We start from the raw sequence: 21,339 nt of genomic DNA on the forward strand, positions 1-21,339 counted from the left end.
TGGGTTGGCCCATCCCAACATCCACCCCATCTGTGAACTGCTGGAGTATGAGAAGGGGACAAACCTACAGACCCCAAACTGCAGGATCCCCAGGACACAGGACAACAACGGGATATCCAAAAGGAGCCCCAGTGAGAGCCCATTTTCGGTGATGTAGCCGAAACTAGAGGCCTTGAGCCCGACCAATGATGTATGGCAATGAATGCTTGCAAGTAAAGATGAACAGACAAAAGTGTAAAGTGTGTGACTCAACATGTCACACTACAGCTTCCATGATGAGATTCTTCTGTTTTGGTTGTTGTTTATTTTTGGGTTTGGGTTTTTTTGTTTTGTTTTGTTTTTGTTTTTGTTTTGTTTCTTTGTTTTGTTCAGTTTTTGGTTTTTCTTTTCAATTTGGTTTTGTTTTGTAGGAGGTTGCAAGAGCAGATGGAGAATGTGAGGAGACAGGGAGATAAGTGGGATTGGAATGCATGATGTGAAACCCACAAAGAATCAATAAAAGTTAAAAAATAATGTCTCCCTCCCCCAGCAACTATTAACTTCATATAGGTTGTCAGGGAGAGATGGGGCCTTCTGAGTCCCCACCCTCAGCAACTGTTAACTGTCTATAAATTCTCAGAGGGGGGTGGGGCTTCAGTAGCCCCTCCCAGTCCCATAACAGAACAATAGAACGTTGAGGAGTCTATCTAGTGTAGGTCTTATGCAGGTCAAATCACCACTTTATGCCCAGAACACAACACTCAAAACACTATGAGTACTGAAAAGATACACCAAGGTAATATTGGAATGCTATCACGAAGGAAAACTTTTATCACATAAAGGAAATTTGTTACATGGTTCCTTTGAGTAAACCACAAGATGAAGGTTCATGGTGGGATACCAAAATTTAAAAAATAGGTCTGGTATTAGAGTTAATAATTGATTCTTAGATATATCACTTACAAATAGAAAAACTAAAAAAAATTGTAAATTGAAATTCTTCAAAATAAAAATGTACACCAAATAGTACAAAAAGTGAAGGGCAAAACTTACAAGAAAGGCAAATGGACAAACTTTTAAAAGTCATTTACCTGGTAAATGTCTCATACTTAGAATATACAGGAAACCTGTACAACACAACAACATAAAAGAAAAATGTTATAGTTAAAGAATTACTAAAGGACTTACTATATGTGTCTCCAAAAATACATATGCGAATAACCAATGTACACATGAAAAAATACTCCGCGTCCTTTACTATTAGAGAAATCCATGTTAAAGCAACGAGGAGATATTTTTTCATGTCATCATAGGATGCTATATTAGTTACTTGTCTTGTAACTAATGCTGTGATAAAATACCCAATGAAAGCAACACAAGAAAGGGCTTATTTGGCCCCACAGGTCAAAGACACAATTCATGATGGTAAGAGAGTCCCAGTTGCAGAAGCTGAGCTTGTTTCATGACCAGTCGAGAAGCAAGGAGAAATGAATGTCTGTGAAGCTTAGCTGACTTCCTCCTTTATCCACCATCCTGGAGGCAAGTCCATTTAGGGTAGATGGGGGGGGGTAGATCAACTGAGGCTTTGTGGTGGTATTGTGTTCCCCAAAATATTGTGCACGCTAATAAACTTATCTGGGGTCAGAGAACAGGACAGCCACAATATTAAATTTAGAGGATAGGCAGTGGTAGCACACACCTTTAATCCTAGCATTCCAGAGGCAGAAATCCCTCTGGATCTCTGTGAGTTTAAGGCCACATTGGAAACAGCCAGGCATGGTGACACACACCTTTAGTCCCAAGAAGTGAGCCTTTAATCTCAGGGAGTGATGGCAGAAAGGTATATAAGGCGTGAGGACCAGAAACTAGAAGCATTTAGCTGGTTAAGCTTTCAGGCTTCTAGCAGCAGTTCAGCTGTGATTCATTCTGGATGAGGACTCAGAGGCTTCCAGTCTGAGGAAACAGGACCAGGTGAGGAATTGGCAAGGTGAGGTAGCTTCTCTGATCTTCCAGCATTCACCCCAATAACTGGTCTCAGGTTTGATTTTATTAATAAGAACTTTTAAGATTCCTGCTACAAGGCTTTCCCTGTGGCCCCGAGGTAAAGGGAAGCAATGCACCTCTTTCTCTAAAACCAGGAATATGCTTGGTAAAGCAGTAATGTCCTGGATCATGATTTTTGGGGAGCAGTGGCTTTCACATCTTGAGAACCCAACTTTTCATACTAAGGGACTATGGGTATCATCAGGCCATGAATTTAAGAGAAAAGAACACAGAAGTCTCCAAAGCTCTAATAATGAGACTTAATCTTGAATGAAGATGGAATAAAAATGGGAAAAAATGGGATTAACAACGTGTCTTCACATGATAGAAGTGGAAAGGGATGAACCCATTCTCCTAGTCTCTTTTAGAAGGGCCATAAAAACATCCATGAGGGCTCTTCCATCATCATTTAATTTCCTTTTCAAGTTCCTCAACTCTTAATACACTGGTATTTGCCTTTCAATGTATTAATTCAGGGAGATAAACTGAGACCATATGAAGGTCATTTACTTGGGGTAATTCCAGAAATGAAGAGAGCCTAAAGTATCAGAGTAGCAAGTCAATTGAAACTGTGGAAAGGAAATGCTGGCCATGAGAGAGTTTCTCAGAATTTTTGGGATTTGGTAGATTGGGTAAGAAGGTAACCAGGCTGGGAAAAATGATTGGCGAGTTAAGGATAGGTGATAGATTCATGGAGAAAGATGAGAAATTAGTTTCAGAGAGAATTTTTTTGGGAAAGAAAAGTACATATAATCAGCCTTCCATATTTATGCATTCCACATCTTCAGATTCAAACAACTACAGAGTAGTACCTGAAAAAAATTGTATCTGCACTGAACACATAGAGACATTTTCCTCTTGTCATTCATTAAACACTACAATATGGCAAATGTTCATATAGCACTTATGTTGTATTTGGTATCATACATAATCTAGAGATGATATATAGGAAGATGTGCATGGTTTATATGCAAATCTGTGCTACTTTATACAGTAAACTTGAGAATCTATAGATTTTTATATCTATAGGGGATACTGGAATCAATTCCCAGTGGATATTAAGATCTGGCTAACTTTTTAGAGATCTAGATTTCTATAATAAGAATGAAGAAGAGAGTGCTATGAGTATTTACATTCTCTAGACATGATGGGTAAACTGACATAGAGATGAACAAAGAAGGCGTGATGAGACAGTTTGGAAGCAGGGACTCATGGGGAAAGCCTTACTAGAACATGGGGAATAGGTTACTGGATAGAACTACCTTATTGTATGGGGTAGGGTATGTTAACTATATGTCTAACCAGAAAGAATCAAAAGTGCTTGCTTTATGAAAGACTGAATCTCCATTTACAATTTTAATTGAAGTGCTGAGATCAAGATCTCCACAGCTAATAATACTGCTGCTGCAAGCTAAGGTTGCCATTTAGACAACAGTTCTCATCCTTCTATTTTCCTTACAGCAGGGTCTGAAGATGACACACTACAACAGGAATTCAGGACAGCCAACATATGCAAACCAGCAAGTTGGCCAACAGCTACACTTCTGTGAAAACTCAAAAGTAAATCCTAACTATTCCTGGAAAACATAATATAACCATGAAGACTCCTTAGTTCAAAAAAGAATGTCAACACCACTCTAAATAAACTCTTCAGTCAAATGTTGGCCAGGAGTGGTGATTCCTGTCTATAATCTCACACTTGGGAGGCTGGGGCAGAACACCACCAGTTCAAGACCAGTCTGGACTACGTAATGTGACCCTATTAAAAACTAATCATATCTTTGTGCTACTTTCTATTATTTTAATAGTTTCTTTCTATGTATCAGGCTTGCTTCCTTCCAATTCAATCTGTAAATTTTAGATGGAAAGATGTATTATAAAAGAAATTTGATCTTTCATTTCACTTACATTAAATCTCTAATAGTTCCAAAACATAAAGCCTGAATGTTAGCATGGCATACAGTATAGTGAGCAATCTAGCATTGGCCTACCTTTCAGTATTTAGACCACTGTCTTTTCTGTGTATTTGTACTTCAGAGAGTGATCTAAATTGAGCTTATACAAGTAGGACAATGAAAATTGTTGAGCTCTCTATAACTATGTCAGAGGGTTCTCTCCCTGATTTAGAGACCAGTACCTTCATCCTATGATCCAATTCTAGTCTTTGATATCTACTTTATATTGCAGTCACAAAAATCCTACACAAGGTGGTTGGTTCATTGCTGTTGATATATATATATGACACAAATGGAACCCAACCGAGATAATACATAATAGCATGAATAAATTATATTCTAAAAAGTAGCACTATACAAGCACAAGATAAACAACTATAACCCTATGTAACAACATGAATGGCTATAACAAACACTGGGAATATCGGTACAGAAGAGAACACTCTACTTTGCAAGATTAATAAAAACACTGAAACTGTGATGTTTCAGATCAGGACAGGCTTATTCTTGCAAAGACTGAGGGTATATTCTTTCTGGAATGTGATACAAAGAGTTTGTAGGAGTCAACTGCTATTTTGCTTCCATAAATATTCAATTTTTAGATTTTTTTTTTTTTTTTTTGGTTTTTCGAGACAGGGTTTCTCTATGTAGCTTTGCGCCTTTCCTGGAACTCACTTGGTAGGTAGCCCAGGCTGGCCTCGAACTCATAGAGATCTGCCTGCCTCTGCCTCCCAAGTGCTGGGATTAAAGGCGTGCGACACCACTGCCCGGCATAGATTTTTTTATTATATATGTAACCATAGCCTATGCAGAGCATGCTTGTTGACTATGGGAGCTTTGGTATTGCATTTTATTGATTTGGAAATGCAGTACCTCTTGATTAAATTTTCTTTTTTGTTCTTGACAATATCAGACAAGTATATAGTATGTTTTGATCATATTCATTCCCCTTTACTTATCCCCTTCTCACTATATCTAGACCCTTTCTTCTCAATAAGTTTCTTTCTAATTTCCATACCTTTATTTTATAAATTACCCACTGAGATTAATTAGGGTTGCTTGCATGAACACGAATGTGGGGTTATTTACTGACACGTGGCAACTTGCCAGTGAAGAAAAATAACTCCCCCTCATCCCACAGCTGTTAACTCCCAGTAGCTACCCAGGAGTGGAGCCTCTGAGCCTTTCTTTTATCCATTCTGGAATTTTAATAGGCTCAGTCTTTTGCAAGTTTTGTGCAGGAGACCTCAGTTGTTGTTATTTAATTAACAACGTGCCTTGTCATCTTCAGAAGACAGTATTTCACATCCTCCAGCACTTACATTCTTTCTACCTTCTCTTCTGAAATGCTATTAAGTTCTGGAGGAGTAGGGAAGGGAAAGTCCATATACTCTTTAAAGCTGACCATTCAAAAAGCCACTTATTCTCAGTACTTTGAACATTAACCATTGCCCACTGCAGAAGCTTCTCTGACCAAGGAGAACAGCACTAATCTATGGATATAAACATAAATATTTAGAAAACATTTTGGAAACACATCCATTCAGCAAAACAGTGGTAGTAGATTTCCTTCACTTATACCCATGGCTCCCCAGTCACGGATTTTTTAACCAGATTTACAGTACTACATATGAATTCTCTCCTATGGAGCGAGCCTTGAATCCAGTGAAAAAGCCCAAATACAGTCATATTACTATTGTACTAGTGGGCACATCTTATCTGAAGAAGTAGTATTAGGAGGTTACAGCTGGTTATACTGCTGATGTCTTTTCTCCTCCAGTAGCCTGCATAGCACCTTCCATGATTATGAAAGCTAGTGGATAGGAAGGCAGCTCCCAGCTCAGTTCCAGCTTGATGTCTGTATATCTTTCAAGCAAGGTAAGTAGTATCTTTAGGGATATAAAGATATTCATACAATTATTACAAAATTATAAAACTTATTCATACAATTGTGATGGGCAACCAAGAGTAACAGCAATAGGCTGTATTGTCTTGGGGATTTCTGGAGCTTCACTTATGACACTTACCTCATAGGGAAATACCTCATGCTCAGCACTGGGATTTCCATTTACTAACATATGGCTTCTGGGACCAGCATTATCCACCCATGAAGGTCCATTCAAACTCTTTTTTTAATTGTATTTTAATTGGATTACAAAGTGGTGTTTGTATGAGACATTTTGATTTTTAATTTTTCCTAAAGATTTATTTTTATTCTCTATCTGAGTGTTAGCCTACACATATGTATATACACTACATGTACTCCTGGTGCATGTGGATGCCACAAGAGGGCATTTGATTCCCTGGAAGTGGAGTTACAGACTGTTTTAAGCCACCATGTGCTTAATGGAAACCAAACCCAGGTCCTTTACAAGAGCAGTCAGTGCTCTTAACCACTGAGCCATCTCTCCAACCCCAACACTGTTTTATAGATTCTTGGTTTTGGTTAACTCTATCCTCCACCCATTCCATTCCCCTACCCCATATCCTCATCCCCACTTAAACCTTTTCTACCTCAATTATTCCTCCATCTCTTCTCATCACGTGTTCTGCTCTCCCTTGCCCTCCTTAAGGCCTCTTCGACTGCCTGTTTTCATAGGCCCTTTCTAGCTTCCTGATTTCTACAGACATTCCAAATTAAGTATACAAATATAACATTCTGAAATTAGGATACACATAAGAGAAAGAACATGTGGTGTATGCCTTTCTGGATCTGGGATATCCCACTCACAAATTTTCCAGATCCACCATTTTCCTGAAAATTTCATGGTTCCATTTTTCTTTAAAGCTGAATAATCTTCCATTTTGCATATTATATATCACATTTTCATTATATGTTCATTATGCATTTCATTATACATACATACAGTTTTCATTGATGGTCCTCTAGGCTAATTTGATCCGAGAATATAAATATGATGTTTATTTTGTGAAAATTTGTCATGCTAAATACTTAGGATCTGTGCACTTTCCTGGGTGTTATACCACAACAGCTCAAACTTTTTAAATCCTCTGCCTTTATACTCTCACCTTCACCAAGCTAATTATCATTATTCCAATTTTCAATATGATGTGTTCAAGAAGTGTGTTCCTGGATTCTTAGACTACTTTAGTTCATCATTCTGTGTGCTCAAAGTCCCCTGTTGTTCACCTATCTTAACAAGTCTTTGCATTTAATTATAACTACTTGTTAAATTAAGCTTTTCAGACTGGCTCTATATATCCTTTCAAGCTAGTTGTGAAAGTGTATTGTGATTGATATATTGTACACCCCAATAAACTTATCTGGGGGTCAGAGAACAGAACAGCCATAATATTAAACATAGAGGTTAGGCAGTGGTAGCACTGCCTTTAATCCTAGCATTCTGGAGGCAGAGATTCATCCAGATCTCTTGAGTTCAAGGCCACACTGGAAACAGCCAGGCATGGTAATACACACCTTTAATCGCTGGAAGTAATGGTAGAAAGCAGAAAGGTATATAAGGTGTGAAAACCAGGAAGTAGAGACTTTTTAAGCTTTTAGGCTTTTAGCAGCAGTTCAGCTGAGATGCGTTCAGATGGGAACTCAGAGGCTTCCAGTTTGAGGAAACAGGATCGGCTAAGAAGTTCTAGAGTTGAGGTTGGCTATAGCTTGTTCTGTCTCTCTGATCTTTCAGAATTCACCCTGATACTTGGCTCTCGAGGGTTTTTTTTTTTATTAATAAGACCTTTTAAGATACGTGTGACAGTGCATACATAAACTTTAACATAGAGCATGTGAAGGAAGACAACAATATTCCATATCAACCCTGATATTCTGCTGTGCCAAAGAAAGGGTAAAACTACTTATCAATTACGATATCACAAATTACTCTAAACTTATTAATTTAAAACAACATTAATTTATTCTCCTCCAGTCTTTGTGCATCAAAAGTCCAAGTCAGCATTCATCAGCTGGATCTTACACAGTCACAGTGGCTCTGGGGCTATACTCCCAGAATTCTCTCTCTATCTCACATGGTTGGGGCTATGAATCAAATTTAGTTCTTTGTCCCTCTTGGACTGAAATTCCAGCATTCTTGCTTTCAGCTGACAGCTATTCTATGCCCCTAGAGTCTGCCCACATTTCTGGAAGCAGGCTCCCTCATGGGTCTTTCAACATGACAATTTCTTTAAAGTCAGAAAGCAAGACTCTTTTGTCATAGTCACCTATGAGGAACTCATAAAAAGTAATAGAATTAAGAAAATGATACCTTATTACCTTTGTCTTATAACATAAGCTAATCAACACTTTTAAATGTTTAGATACATTATAAATGTGTCCCATTACCTTTGTCATAGTCTACTGAATAGAAGCAAGTCACAGGCTCTTCCAATATAAAAGGGAACTGAGATACATAAAAAAAACATAACATATTAGCGGTTATCTTTGAATTCTGTCTACCACGAAATAGAACTATTTGGAGACAAGGTAAATTTTCCCAGAAACACTTTAGTGTCACGACATAGATGTAGGAGCTAGTCTTTAAGGTGGAGCCCAGTACTTGTGTATAATACTATTACACTTTGTATTGGGCTTTTTTGTGTGTAACCTATGGAATATGGTAGAAGTGGTGTTGTGACTTCTGAGGCTAAATTATGTTTAAAAAATCAATGCAGATCCCATTCACCTGTTTTTCATTCTCAGGGAAGCTGCTTCCATGCCATAAGGACATTCAAACAGTCCTTTAGGTTCATGTGCCAAGGAACTCTGAGATTTACTGCCAATTAGACTGCAAGATAAAATCCATGATGCTAGTACAGTTCAAATTTCAGATAAATAATGAAGAATTGCTCACTGTAAGTATGAGATATACTGCCAAATTATTATTAATCTAAAATTCAAGTGAAACTTGCCATCTTGAATTTTGTTTTTGCATGTATTTTTCTCCTAAATATAGTAACCTTATGTGTCACCAGCTACAAAAGTGACCTAGATTCCTCAGTTTGATCATCTCACTACAGCTGTAACTGACATATTAACTGTAACTTTATGTAAGACCCTAAGCTATAACTTCCTGGGGCAAGTGGCTCCCAGATGTCTGTCTCTGAAAATTCAGACAACTTATGCTTGCCACCTAAAGATAATAAATTTGAGGAGTACAGTAATCTATTATGTGGTTAGAGGGATTAACTCAAAAGGTAACTGCTACCCAATATCTTGGCTGGCTTGCCTGCTTCTTTTATGAAATGCAGTGGTCTAGGATGGTTCTAAAATTTGAGAAGCAAATTCTCTTCTCTAGTTGAGGAGTAAGATGATAGCTCAAAATTATCAGTTAAGGACAAATATTTAGAATGCCATTACAGATTTTACTGTTTAGTAAAGTGGTAGCTGTAGATCTGTGATCTCACTAGCCTTACGTAGCTGGGTAAATTTCCAGTAGCAGGTGTGATTTCCCCATTGTTGAATGGGTCTTAAGTTCAACTAGAGAACTGTTGGTAATTGCCTAGTTATGTGTGCCACTACTGTATATGTAACAACAAAAAAGGAATAAAGTAGCAATCAATTTGAAAGAAAACAAAGAAGGGTCATATGGGAGGGTTTGAAGGGAGGAAAGGGAATGGGGATATGGTGCAATTATATTAAAATCTCAAAAAAGTAATAAAAATCAGTTAAATTGCTATAGAAGCTTGCTAGAACATATACATATATAAAAAGTTTAAATGGAGCTACCATATAATTGGAGGACAAGACCCCTAACTAGACATCATACATCAAGTAAAACCCTGAGTACTTGAAATGTTGACAATGGGTCCCATAGAATCTCACAAACACTGCAGGTCATTACCAATGCTATTGGACATCTTCCAGACTACTAGCAATTGATTGCTGCAAGGAGAAGAAAAGTCAGCTTTCTTTGAGGGCGTGTTATCTGCTATGTCAAGCATTGTCTAGTGCAGGCCACAGACAAATGCCCAGGTGTTTGTTGGCCAACAAAAGGACTGGATAGTTTTAGGGAGAGTGAAAGAGACAGAGGGAGAAACATGAAGTTGGGTGGGCTAGAGAGGATCTGTGAGGAGGGGTGAATTTGATCAAAATACATTGTATAAAATTCTCAAGGAATTGCTAGCAGTCTTTTGTGGGAGTATCTTTGTGGATTTCTGTGGGCCTCTTTAGCACTTTGTTTCTTCCTTTTCTAATGTGGTCTTCAGTTACCATGGTCTCCTATTCCTTGTTCTCCCTCTCTGTTCTTGATCCAGCTGGGATCTCCCACTCTCTTTCCCTCGACCCTCGCCCTTCATTGCTCCCACTCATGTCCAGGCTGTTCATGTAGATCTCATCCATTTCTCCATCATTGGGTGATCCCCGTGTCTTTCTTGGGGTCCTGTTTTCCAGGTAGCCTCGCTGGTGATGTGAGTAGCAGTCCAGTCATTCTTGTTCCACATCTAGTATCCTCCTATGAGTGAGTACATACCATATTTGTCTTTCTGAGTCTGGGCTACCTCACTCAGGATGATTTTTTCTAGATCCATCCATTTGCCTGCAAGCCTCATGATGTCATTGTTTTTTCTCTGCTGAGTAGTATTCCATTGTGTATATGTGCCACAATTTATTTATCCATTCTTCAGTTGAAGGGCATCTAGGTTGTTTCCAGGTTTTGGCTATTACAAACAATGCTGATACAAACATAGCTGAGCAAGTGCTCTTGTGGTATGATTGAGCATTTCTTGGGTATATGCCCAAGAGTGGATCTTGGGGGAGCTTGATTCCCAATTTTCTAAGAAAACACCATATTGATTTCCAAAGTGGTTGTACAAGCTTGCATTCCCACCAGCAGTGGAGGAGAGTTCCCTGAGTTCCACATCCTCTCCAGCATAAAGTGTCTTCAGTGTTTTTGATCTTAGCCATTCTGACAGGCATAAGGTAGTATCTCAGAGTTGTTGTGATTTGCATTTCCCTAATGATTAGGGATGTTGAGCAATTCCTTAAATGTCTTTCAGCCATTTGAGTTTCCTCTGTTGAGAATTCTCTGTTTAGTTGTATAGCCCATTTCTTAATTGGACTGTTGGTCTTTTGATGTCTAATTTCTTGAGTTCCTTATACATTCTGGATGCCGAGAGACAGCCGGGACTGACCTACTCTGGTGATGGGATGGCCAAACACCCTAATAGCTGTGCCAGAAACCCCATCCAAGGACTGAGGAATCTGGATGCAGACATCCACAGCTAGGCCCCCGGGTGGAGCGCTGGGAGTCTAATTAGCGAGAAAGAGGAGGGTTTATATGAGCGAGAATTGTTGAAACCAAGGTTGGATAAAGCATAGGGACAAATAGCCAAACAAATGGAAACACATGATCTATGAACCAAAGGCTGAGGGGCCCCCAACTGGATCAGGCCCTCTGAATAGGTGAGACAGTTGATTGGCTTGATCTGTTTGGGAGGCATCTAGGCAGTGGTACCAGGTCCTGGGCTCATTGCATGAGATAGCTGTTTGAAACCTGGGACTTATACAGGGACGCTTGGCTCAGTCTGGGAGGAGGGGACTGGACCTGCCTGGACTGAGTCTATCAGGTCGATCTCAGTCCTCGGGGGTGGCTTTGATCTGGAGGTGGTGGGAATGGGGTGTGTGCTGGGGGAAGGGGAGGGGAGTAGGAATGGGGAGAACAAGGGAATCTGTGGCTGTTATGTAGAACTGAATGGTATTGTAAAATAAAAGAAAAAAATAAAAATAAAAATAAAAAACAGAAAAAAAATTCTCAAGGGATTAATAAAAACATTATTTTTAAAAAAATCCATAAAGTTTGTCATTTATTAATGAAATGTCTTCATAATTGTTTGATGCAATTAAAGTCAAACAGACTCCTTGTTAAAGAACTCTGCTGGGGGATATCTTTCTGTATGCTGTGAATATGTGTTGCTCTGATTGGTTAATAAATAAAGCTGCAGTAGTCTATGGCAAGGCAGCTTAGAGGCAGGCAGGAAATCCAAGGAGTGAGAAAGGAAGCAGAAAGGCAGAGTCTAGAGAGGTGCTAGTATGGCCAAGAGAAGCAAAATGTGAAAGTACCAGTAAGCCATGGCCACATGGCAACTTACAGATAAATAGAAATGGGTTAAGTTAAAGAGCTAGGTAGTGAGAAGCCTGCCACAGGCCATCAGTTTGTAAATAATATAAGCTTTTGTGTGTTTACTTGTGTACAAGCAGTTGAGGGACCATGGGTGAGAGATTTGTCTGGACTTCAGGGGTAGAGGTGGTAGTGGTGGGGGTCCTGAGAAATTTATGGCTACAGAACTCATGACATTTTCCTTTGTTGTCCATGCTTACTAAGGTTAGCAACAGCAGCTTCAACATAACAAGGCCTGACAGCTTGGTTTAGTCTGAAAATGCTGCTGACATGCAAGTGATGTATATTGTAATTAGAAGGTCTCACAGAAATGGCAAATACACACTACCAAACTAAGAGATTAGGTAGTGTCCATGCTTCTTCTGGAGGAATAAAAAGATGTTTAATAGGATTTATGAAGTGGCAAGATAGCTGAGGGCTAAAAGCATTTTTCCCCCAAGCCTGATGACCTGAGTTTGATCCCAGGGACCCATGTGGTGGAAGGAGAGAACTGACTCTCACAAACTGTCCCCTGACTTTCGTATGCACCCTTGCATGTGTGCACATTCAAGAATGCATACACCAATAAATAAAATGTAATAAAAATTTTAAAAATTGTTTATACATTCTTAAAAGTATACCTAGAAAGAAAAGAGGAAATGGTAAACCCTAGAACTTAAGGAGTAGTTGAGTCTCCACCAAGGGCTGTTCAACTCCCACTTAGGGTATTTGTGAAAATCTAGAAAAATACAGTTGTCACAACTGAGCATGGTAGCTATTTGAAACCTAGTGGATGCTCACTGGGGCAACTACTAAACTAACTACATCTTCTGAATGTACATGGCAGCCCCCATTAAAAAGAGTCATCAGAGTCAAGGTTGAGATGCCCTGATCCAGAGAGGCATAAATGTACTATCTGTTATACTGGCAAATTATCTTACTTCAATCCTCTGGTATTCAGGCTATTTCTACTCTGAGAACATTTAGTTTATTGATCCAGTCTGCACTAGTATATTCATTTATATATCCCTACAATTATTTTTCATTCAATAAAATTGTTTTGAGCTCTTCAAAGTGACAGGTATTGGGAAAAACTAACATGTATAAGAAATTCTTTCTGCTATTAAAGAAATTAGTATGCACCTGCAACTCATATGGGAAATGAGTCAAATATGTGCTGTATTTTTCTATTATGTGTTACATCTGGACTGCAATTTCCCCTCTCTCCTCTCCTCCAAGTCCCTGTCTCCATCTCCCCTTTCCCCCAGAACCACTCCTCCTCTATTTCCCTTCAGAAAAGAGTAAGCCTCCCAAGGATATCAACCAAACATGGCATAACAAGTTACAATAAGACTAGGTACATATCCTAATATGGGTCTGACCTAAGTCTTTGACATATATGTTATGGTTGTGTAGCTTGGTGTTCTTGTTCACTCCTAACAGAGACCCATGGCTGTCTCTGACTCTTTGCCTGCTTTGGGGACCCTTTACCTCCTACTGCATTGTCTTGCGAAGCCTTGATATAAGAGTATGAACATCTTAACTTTTTAAACTTAATAAGCAAAGCTTGATAAAATTGTAACAATGGGTAATTTTCTTTTTTTTTCTTTCTTTTTTTTTTTTTTTTTTGGTTTTTTCGAGACAGGGTTTCTCTTGTGTAGCTTTGCGCCTTTCCTGGAACTCACTTGGTAGCCCAGGCTGGCCTCGAACTCACAGAGATCCGCCTGCCTCTGCCTCCCGAGTGCTGGGATTAAAGGCGTGCGCCACCACCGCCCGGCTGGGTAATTTTCTTAAAGCAAACATTTGAATAACAGTTGGCACAACACTGTAGGCTAGACAATATGTAAAACTATGTGAACATGTGTTTTCATTAATTTACTTTCATTTATCTTTCCTCTAGTACAACATATAGTAATTTGTGAAAAGAGTAAAAACGTTTGTGAAAAACACTGATAGAATGATAGATAAACCTATAATGGTGAGTACAGAACTGTTTTTAGGAGGCATGAATGCCTTTCACAAAAAAAAATGAATCTTGGAAGAAAGACTGAAGAAGCATTTCAAGTAAGTAATGTCAAGGGTCTGTGAGGGTTCTGAACATACCTTGTAGGAGTGCCAATGCTGGTTATATCAGAAAAAGAAACAAATTTCCATCAGAAAATGGGCATATCTGGCAATTTCAAGAGAGGCGTCAGAGGCAAGCAAAGGGAAGGTGTAATAAAAGAACAGTCTGGCTGGTATGTGGGATGTTAGAAGAGGAAAATGAAGAGAGAAGAGAAGAGAGTGAGCAGAGACAGATGAAAAGAACCATGACTTGGGGGGAGGGGAGTGTAGATCAGTAATAGACCACTTGCTCAGCATGTGCATGCCTCTGGGTTCACTCCCTATAACAAAAGAGACATAAAATTTTAAAAGGAAGGAAAATTAAAGGGACAGACACTGTGGGCTGTGCTGCTAGCACGGGCCATGTTAATGTCTGTGGTCCATGCTGCCTCTGAGAGTGATATCTGGGTTTGTGATCCTACTGTAGCTGGAGATTGTGTTCATGTCTGTGACCCAAGTTACCACTGAAAACCATGTAGATGTCTGTGCTCTGTGCTGCTGCCTGAGGCCATGTTGATATAAGTAGCCTGTGCTGCCACCCGAAGCCATGTTGAAATCTGTGGTTTGTACTGCTATACAAGTCTGTGGCACATTCTGATGCCAAAGACTATGTGGAAGACCATGATCCATGCTCCTGCTGACAATAAAGGACAAGGAAGGTACCTTTGCTATGGTATTGATGACTGCAGACTCATAGTTGAGAAACGGGGAGATAGAAGGCCTATACGACAACCCCTACCCCCACCCCTCAAAAAAGTAACAGCCTAGATAGAAAGCCATTGAAGAGAACTCTTAAAAATCATGATAAGGATGCTGAAGTGTAGCTCTCCACAATTTATGGCTTCTTGTGAGGCGTGGATGGGAAGGACTCAGTTTTCTTTATTTTTAACTTTCTATTTATTCTTCCTATCTTATACATCATGCATCTTGATCCCATTCATTTCCCTGTTCCTTCATATTCACCCTCTGCTCTCACAACCTCCCCACAAATAAAATTTAAGAGAAAAAAGAAAATTAAAGGAAAAAAATCTCATCATGGAAGCTGTAGTGTGACACAGTGAGTCACACAGATATGTTTATCCATATATCATTACTATATCTTTGCAAGTGTCCATTGCAAAGAGTCATTGGTCTGGTTTGAGGCCTCTGGATGTTGGACTTTAACTGGGACTCCTGATGTTGCCCTGTGTTTTGGAGATCCTGTAGCTTTGGGTTTGCAGGATTGGCCCCTTCATGTGCACTAGCCGATCACAGATGGGGTAGATATTGAAGTGGGCCAACTTATAACCCTGGTTCTGGGCCTGAGTAGTTGCAGGATTGGTCAGCTTTCTTCTATCCTCACACCAGGGTGTAAAGATGTAGTTGGAAGTTTTACAATGTCCTGCCTAGTCCCACAGCTGCTCAGAACCAATTAAACACACAGAGGCTTTATATTATTTATAATTGCTTGGCCGTTAGGTCAGGCTTATTACTGACTAGCTCTTACACTTAAATTAACCCATAATTCTTAATTACGTTTAGCCACATGGCTTGGTACCTTTTCTCAGTTCTGCCTTGACATCTTGCTTCCTCCATGTCTGGCTGGTGACTCCTGACTCAGCCTTCCTCTTCCCAGAATTCTCCTTGTCTGCTTATCCTGCCTATACTACCTGCCTGGCTACTGGCCAATCAGTATTTTATTTATCAACCAATAAGAGCAACACACATTCACAGCATACAGAACAACATTCCACAGCACTTCCCCTTTTCTGTCTAATCAAAAGGATGGTTTTAACTTTAACATAGTAAAATTACATATATCAAAACAGTTATCAAGCAAGAATTACAGTTACAATATCTAGTCTATATTTGGCAAATTCAAAGAAAATATTTTATTTATCCTATATTTGTGAGTCTAATGTTTCATATGTAACTTAATCTTTTATCATAACTAAGAAAACTTATAATTATAACTATGTAGTCTTCAACTACATCAAAGACCCCAGAAGGATATAATATTATCTAACTAAACAGGAAGTGCATTGTAAGCAACTTTTAAAATTCTGGAAATGACAGAGACAGCTGCTTGCCTAGACAGTCATCCAAAGTTCCTTTGCAACATTGGGGTACCCATCTTCAGTCTATAGACCTAGTGTCTCTCAGTTGCTTCTCTCTGTGTCCTATAGAATATCTAGCAGTTTCCTCTGTGAAGCAGGAACCTGAAGGACCATCTCACCTTGCCAAAGTTCAGTGGTCACCTTCCTATGGGTCCAGTCGATACAACATTTTGTCAAGCAGTCCAGGCAAGAACAGTTTCTTGACCAAATAGCTATTTTTGCCAAGAAGAAGATAGACTCCATATGGAGTGTCTTTGACACCCATCTTCCTCTTTGAAGTAAATCAGTGCTGCCAGGAGTAGACATGTCTCATTGTCCAGAAAGTCTAAGTTTTTAAAATATTTTTTCCATGATAGAGTTTTATATAAAGATAAAGATGTCAATTTTACAATGTGACAAAACATTCCTTCACATACGTTACCTCACAGCTAATAAACTGCAAATCAAGGTATTACACATTCTTTTTTTTTTCTGTTTCTTTTTTTATTATTATTTTATTTTATTTTACAATACTATTCAGTTCTACATAACAGCCACAGATTCCCTTGTTCTCCCCCTTCCTGCCCCCCTCCCCTTCCCCCCAGCCCACCCCCGATTTCCCATCTCCTCCAGAGCAAGGCCTCCCCCAAGAACTGAGATCAACCTGCTAGACCCAGTCCAGGCAGGTACAGTCCCCTCCTCCCAGACTGAGCCAAGTGTCCCTGCATAAGCCCCAGGTTTCAAACAGCTAACTCATGCAATAAGCCCAGGACACTGCCTAGATGCCTCCCAAACAGATCAAGCCAATCAACTGTCTCACCTATTCAGAGGGCCTGATCCAATTGGAGGCCCCTCAGCCTTTGGTTCAAGTTCATGTGTTTCCATTCGTTTGGCCATTTGTCCCTGTGCTTTATCCAACCTTGGTTTCAACAATTCTTGCTCATATAAACCCTCCTCTTTCTCACTAATTAGACTCCCGGAGCTCTACCCAGGGCCTAGCTGTGGATGTCTGCATCCAGATTCCTCAGTCCTTGGATGGGGTTTCTGGCACAACTATTAGGGTGTTTGGCCATCCCATCACCAGAGTAGGTCAGTCCCGGCTGGCTGTCTCTCGGCCATTGCCAGCAGTCTTTTGTTGGGGTATCTTTGTGGATTTCTGTGGGCCTCTTTAGCACTTTGTTTCTTCCTTTTCTCATGTGGTCTTCATTTACCATGGTCTCCTATTCCTTGTTCTCCCTCTCTGTTCTTGATCCAGCTGGTATCTCCTACTCTCTTTCCCTCGACCCTCGCCCTTCATTGCTCCCACTCATGTCCAGGTTGTTCATGTAAATCTCAGCCATTTCTCCATCATTGGGCGATCCTTGTGTCTTCCTTGGGGTCCTGTTTTCCAGGTAGCCTCACTGGTGATGTGAGCAGCAGTCCAGTCATCCTTGTTCCACATCTAGTATCCTCCTATGAGTGAGTACATACCATATTTGTCTTTCTGAGTCTGGGTTACCTCACTCAGGATGATTTTTTTCTAGATCCTTCCATTTGCCTGCAAACCTCATGATGTCATTGTTTTTCTCTGCTGAGTAGTATTCCATTGTGTATATGTGCCACAATTTATTTATCCATTCTTCAGTTGAAGGGCATCTAGGTTGTTTCCAGGTTTTGGCTATTACAAACAATGCTGATATGAACATAGCTGAGCAAGTGCTCTTGTGGTATGATCGAGCATTTCTTAGGTATATGCCCAAGAGTGGTATAGCTGGATCTTGGGGGAGATTGATTCCCATTTTTCTAAGAAAACACCATATTGATTTCCAATGTGGTTGTACAAGCTTGCATTCCCACCAGCAGTGGAGGAAAGTTCCCCTAGTTCCACATACTTTCCAGCATAAAGTGTCTTCAGTGTTTTTGATCTTAGCCATTGTGACAGGCATAAGGTGGTATCTCAGAGTTGTTTTGATTTGCATTTCCCTAATGATTAGGGATGTTGAGCAATTCCTTAAATGTCCTTCAGCCATTTGAGTTTCCTCTGTTGAGAATTCTGTTTAGTTCTAAAGCCAATTTCTCAATTGGACTGTTGGTCGTTTCGATGTCTAATTTCTTGAGTTCCGTATATATTCTGGATATCAGTCCTGTGTCAGATGTGGGGGGTTGGTGAAGATCTTTTCCCATTCTGTAGGCTGTCGCTTTGCCTTGTTGACCGTATCCTTTGCTCTACAAAAGCTTCTCAGTTTCAAGAGGTCCCATTGATTGATTGTTTCTCTCAGTGTCTGTGCTATTGATGTTATATTTAGGAAGTGATCTCTTATGCCAATGCATTCAAGACTACTTCCTACTTTCTCTTCTAGCAGGTTCAGAGTAGCTGGATTTATGTTGAGGTCCTTGATCCACTTGGACTTAAGTTTTGTGCACGGTGACAGATATGGATGTATTTGCAGCCTTCTACACGTTGATATCCAGTTATGCCAGCACCATTTGTTGAAGATGCTTTCTTTTTTCCATTGTACACTTTTGGCTTCTTTGTCAAAAATTCATAAGTGTGTGGGTTAATGTCAGGGTCTTCAATTCAATTCCATTGGTCCACATGTCGGTTTTTATGCCAATACCAAGCTGTTTTTATTACTGTAGCTCTATAGTAGAGCTTGAAGTCAGGGATTGTGATGCCTCCAGAGGTTGTTTTATTGTACAGGATTCTTTTGGCTATCCTGGGTTTTTTGTTTTTCCATATGAAGTTGAGTATTATTCTTTCCAGGTCTGTGAAGAATTATGTTGGTATTTTGATGGAGATTGATTGCATTGAATCTGTAGATTGCTTTTGGTAAAATTGCCATTTTTACTATGTTGGTCTTGCCTATCCATGAGCATGGGAGATCTTTCCATTTTCTGACATCTTCTTCAATTTCTTTTTTCAGGGACTTAAAGTTCTTGTCATATAGGTCCTTCATTTGCTTGGTTAGTGTTACCTTATGTTGTCTTATTACTCTGGCTAGAACTTCAAGTACTATATTGAATAAGTATGGGGAGAGTGGACAGCCTTGCCTCGTTCCTGATTTTAGTGGAATTGCTTTGAGTTTCTCTCCATTTAATTTGATTGGCTGTTGGCTTGCTGTAAATTGCCTTTATTATGTTTAGGTATGTTCCCTGTATTTCTGATCGCTCCAAGACTTTATCATAAGGGGTGTTGGATATTGTTAAATGATTTTCTGCATCTAGTGAGATGATCATGTGTTTTTTTTTTTCTTTGAGTTTGTTTATATGGTGTATTACATTGATGGACTTTCGTATGTTGAACCACCCTTGCATCCCTGGGATGAAGCCTACTTGATCATGGTGGGTAATTGTTCTGATGTGTTCTTGGAGTCTGTTTGCCAGTATTTTATTGAGTATTTTTGCATCAATGTTCATGAGGGAGATCGGTCTGTAATTCTCTTTCTTTGTTGTATCCTTGTTTGGTTTAGGAATCAGGGTAATTGTAGCCTCATAGAAAGAGTTTGGTAATGTTCCTTCTGTTTCTATTATGTGGAACAATTTAGAGAGTATTGGTATTAACTCTTCTTTGAAGATCTGGTAGAATTCTGTGCTGAAACCATCTGGTCCTGGGCTTTTTTTGGTTGGGAGACTGTTAATGACTGTTTCTATTTCCATAGGGGTTATTGGATTATTTAAATAGTTTATCTGGTCTTGATTTAACTTAGGTATATGGTATCTATCCAGAAAATTGTCCATTTCTTTTAGGTTTTCCAGTTTTGTGGAGTAGAGGTTTTTGAAATATGACCTGATAATTCTTTGGATTTCCTCAATGTCTGTTGTTATGTCCCCTTTTTCATTTCTGATTTTGTTGATTTGGATTCTCCCTCTCTGTCTTTTGGTTAGTTTGGATAAGGGCTTGTCTATCTTGTTGATTTTCTCAAAGAACCAACTCTTTGTTTCATTAATTTTTTGTATTATTCTCTTAGTTTCTATTTTATTAATTTCACCTCTCACTTTGATAATTTCCTGGAATCTATTCTTCCTGGGAGACTTTGCTTCTTCTTGTTTTTTAAAACATTTTAAATGCCATATTCTGTAGGTCTTTTAAGTGTTTGAAGATTACCTAATTGAAGTATATCAATATATACCTAGAAAACTTAACTAACATAACTATAACTTTGATTATAGATAACTAATTATTATTCTGTGTTTCTCAACTATACATTACAATTTCAAATGAGTTCCACAAACAAAATGCTTTAAACAAGAGTAGAAATACACATACAATATAACAAAATTAACTTTAAATTTGTATCCATAAACTAAAATCCATAGCAATGTAAAGCATTTTAAGCAAGTTGTTGTTCTTTAAAAGAAGATTCAATAATCTACCCACTTATCCTATCATATCTATATCCTATATTTCTATATAATATCCCCTTTCTTCTTTTAGAAAGAGATTGACTATGACCAATAACACTTTGTAACCAACAGCCTAAACAAAGACAAACATCCATAATCTATTTTTTGGAAATGTGGGTGTAGTGTTCTAGGCTACTTCCTGCTGATAGGGAGCATTGGTAGTGTTTTGATGATCCTGAGATAATTCAAGGTAATGGTCAAGTCCTGGGAAGACAGGCTATAACCTTTGTTGATAGGTAACATCTGTTAAGGTTCAGGAGGTCTGGCTTGATCAAATCTGATCCATCTTAACCTGAAACAAATCCATAGCCTCTTGCTTCCTGTGGAAACAGAAGCAGAGTCTCCTTTCTAAAGCAACATATCCTTAAATCCAAATTTTGAAGTCAAGATACCTTTAAAATACATATATTTATTTAACTTAGCAGCCCTTATAATCAAATGTCTCCAGTGAAAAATCCCAAAGACAATATAATCCAGACTCTCAGTGTGATTTCCATCTTTACATGGCTTATTTTTTATATTACTTTTACTGTCTCTTTGAAAGACAGTTTTGCCCAAGCTAGTTTATCCCTTGCAGCAATGAGCAAGGGGCAGAGTCAGTTCTCCAACTTTCACACCATCAGAATAGGCACTCCCACACTTACACCATCAGGGCCAGCTCTACTGTGTTGCCCTGGCAAAGTTCAGGGTCCACTCTCTTGAGTACTGCAGTTGATAAGGGGAGGGACAGCTCTCTTTCTC

The sequence above is a fragment of the Peromyscus leucopus genome, chromosome X, assembly GCF_004664715.2.
Source record: "Peromyscus leucopus breed LL Stock chromosome X, UCI_PerLeu_2.1, whole genome shotgun sequence".
Taxonomy (NCBI): domain Eukaryota; kingdom Metazoa; phylum Chordata; class Mammalia; order Rodentia; family Cricetidae; genus Peromyscus; species Peromyscus leucopus.